The sequence below is a fragment of the Neofelis nebulosa genome, chromosome 2 (assembly GCF_028018385.1).
Source record: "Neofelis nebulosa isolate mNeoNeb1 chromosome 2, mNeoNeb1.pri, whole genome shotgun sequence".
NCBI lineage: Eukaryota > Metazoa > Chordata > Mammalia > Carnivora > Felidae > Neofelis > Neofelis nebulosa.
The window spans coordinates 40,932,346-40,935,699 of NC_080783.1; the positions used below are offsets into that span (position 1 = coordinate 40,932,346).

The 3,354-nt window shown below is 39.0% G+C and overlaps 1 pseudogene; it reads left to right on the forward strand.

Moving 5' to 3' along the window:
• Window positions 1-314: 314 nt before the first annotated feature.
• LOC131490359 (3-ketoacyl-CoA thiolase, mitochondrial-like) lies at window positions 315-1,373 on the forward strand (annotated as a pseudogene).
• The last annotated feature ends 1,981 nt before the right edge of the window (window positions 1,374-3,354 follow it).

The following is a 3,354-nucleotide window of genomic DNA, read 5'->3' on the forward strand; positions in this document are numbered from 1 at the left end:
AGTGCAAATAATAATAGGGTAGGAGAGACTGAACTTCTATTTGCCAAGAGTTTAGAGACATGTTAAAATTACCTACAACTGTTGCTGCCTCAAATGATACTTGAGAATTTAAAAAAAAATCTATTAAAGATTAATTTCATTGTTTTGCAAGTCTTTCTGATATGAATGAGAAATGAATGAATCAGAGATTCGAGGTTGGTTAACAAATAAAAGCTCCTAGATGGTGGTGTGCCCAGAAGAGCATAGAACCCCCACTCCCCACCTCTCCATACCTTGCTAAAAGTATGTCTTCCATTTGTCTGCATTTGAATTGCATGCTTTATAATAAATTGGCAAATAGTTCTTCAGACACTGCATACTTGGCAAGGCATGTTGGTTTGACTGTGGGAATCTCAAAGATACCTCAGCCCTCCCTGTTAATGGGCTTTGTGGCTCTGTTTTTCAGTCCATTGTGAATCAATGTCAGCAAATTTGTATTTAAGAAGCTAAAGTTGTATTGTATGGAGGATCCAAAAATATAAGCCAGGTTCCCTACTGTGTCAGAAACGCGCATTTTAGAACCAACTTTGGAAATGCTTTTAAGCTGGAAGTTTCATTGTGAGCAACATTAACAGATCAACATGTCCGATTTCCCATGGGAATTACTGCAGAGAGTTTTGCTGCAAAACATAAAAGTGGCAAAGAAGAATGTAACAAATATGCCCTGTAATCACAGCAGAGGGGAAAAGCTGCTAATGATGCCGCTTACTTTAATAATGAGATGTTACCAACTGAGGTGAAGACAGAGAAGGGAATATAGGCAGTGCAAGTAGCTGAGCGTGCTTGTCCCCAAACAAGCCTGAAACAGTTAAATAAACTTCCTGTAGTATTCAAGAAAGAAGGGACCCTCACTTCAGGGAATACATTGGGAATGTCTGGCACTTTCATAGCTAGTGAAGTTGCTGGTAAGGAAAACAAAACAAAACAAAACAACACAACAACAAAAAAACATAGCTTCACATGACTGGCAAGAATTATGGGCTATTTTGTGTCTGAATGTGATTCCTCTATCATGGATATTGGCCTTCTCTCTGCTATCAGTGCGGCAGTAAATTAAAAAAAAATTTTAAAAAGACCGAATCTTAAGGACATGGATTTGGTAGAGGTGAATGAAGCTTTTGTTCTCCAGTACTTGACAGTCAACAAGATCTAGACCCAAGTAAAACCAATGTGAATAGAAGAGCCATTGCTTTGAGTCAGCCATTGCAAGGATCCAGATATAGATTATTGCATACCTGGTTCATGAATTAAGATGTGATAGTGGAAAACATGCTTCCAGATCAGCTTGCTTTGGAGGGGCGGCCAAGGTGCTCATCATTCAGAGCACAGCCTGAGGAGAGTAAGGATACCGCCAAGGCCCTCTGGAACTTTACTTGGCTAGGCCACATAAAAACAGGTAAAGATGTGCTCATCCTGGATAAGGGCTCAGGCCAGAAATGTTTTCTCTAATTTGTACCTGTCAAATATGCATTTCTGAACTAAAATATAATTGGAGAAGGCCCTAAAAGAAATCGTATCCTTGCCATAACCAAAATACATGCTTTAGATGGTATGATTGAAAGGAAATTGAATAAATTTTGCCTTAACTTCCAAAAGTAAGTAAAAACATAAATCAATCAATGAATAAATACCTCTATGGGGAATTCTGAATTTTTTTTTTTTTTTTTTACATCTTATACTTTACTATTTAACATTCTATTAACATTCTTTAATAGAAACAAGTAAGAAAGAGTAATCCCTAGACATATTGGACCTGGCCTGGTACTTTCAGCCAGGCCTTGGTGGTGCTAGAAGCTAACCTAGAACTTATAGGTCTTTGAGTCTCTTGTTGAACATAAATTTTTTCATGGAATCTCAAAATTAGGTAAGACCATTCTGAAACCATAATGGATAAAGACAAAAATGAGACCACTTTATTACCATGTGTGAACATAGGTGAAGCATGGTCCAAGCCACAAGATACTAAGTATAACCCTTCCCTGGTTAATATGAGCAATTGCTGCTTCTTAAAATTACTTATATTATTAGCCTCTCTTTAGTCTATCCTTTCAATACATAAGATTCTTTGAGATACTCAATTATTGAATTGTCCCCACCTCTAGATAGTAGACAAGCCAGGACAAAGTCCTGCTTCCTTAAACTCTTCACCAAATAATCAAAACCTAAATTGTGTAATAGGCTCTTTTTTTAAAGAAATGTTTATTTTGGTGGGGGGGTGAGAGAGTAAGCAGGGGAGGGGCAGAGAGAGGGAGGAGAGAGCACCCCAAGTAGGCTCTGTGCTGTCAATGAAGAGCCCGATGAAGGACTCAGTCTCACCAATGGTGAGATCACAATCTGAGCCAAAATCAAGAGTGGGACACTCAACTGATGGAGCAACCCAGATGCCCCTGTAATAGGCTCTTTATCATACCCTCTATGATAGTTAATTTTATGTGTCAACTTGTTTGGGCTAAAGGATATCCAGATAGCTGGTAAAATATTATTTCTGGGTGTGTCTCTTAGGGTGTTTCTGGAAGAGATTAGCATTTTAGTTTGTGAACTGAGTAAAGCAGAGAACTCTCCCTAGTGTGGGTTAGCATCCTCCAATCTTTTGAGAGCCTGAATATAACAAAAAGAGGAAGAATAAATCCCCCCCCCCGCCATGAGCTGGGACATCTTCTCCCTCATACAGTGGGCATTCCTGTTCCTCAGGCCTTTGGACTCTCACCAGGATTTACACCACCTGCCTTCTCTGGTTCTTAGGCCTTCTGATTTGCACTGAATTACACCACTGGCTTTCTGGTTCTCTAGCTTGCAGATGTGCAGATGGCTGATTGTGGGACTTCTTGGCCTCATTATTGCCTGAGCCAGCTCTATAATCCATCTTTATGTCTGTCTCCATGTCCTCTTTGTCCTTTTGGTTCTGCTTCTCTTGAGAACTCTAATACACCTTACCAAGACATTGTGCATTTCTCCCTGCCTTTCTTGCTGCAAACAAGAATAAGCCCAGGTGTGTTCCTAACTGTCTTTGGCTGATGAGCATTAACACAAGAAAGGAAATAGATTGCAAGTATTTAAAGACTTGATTAGAATGGAGAAATACATTATCTAAATCCTAGAGGAGTGCAGTGCAGGAAGATGGAAATAATAGGCAGCAAAGATCAAATTTCTCTGCTCCTAGAATATTACTTAGTACCACATTAGAGTGTATTGTGACTTATTGATTAAATTATCTGATTCAATAAAAGTATGGTGAAGAGATTCAGGAAAGCTGTTTCTGTATGCTCTGTTTAAATTACAATTAAGTTTCCAGCTGGAGATCTCCAAAACATAGTA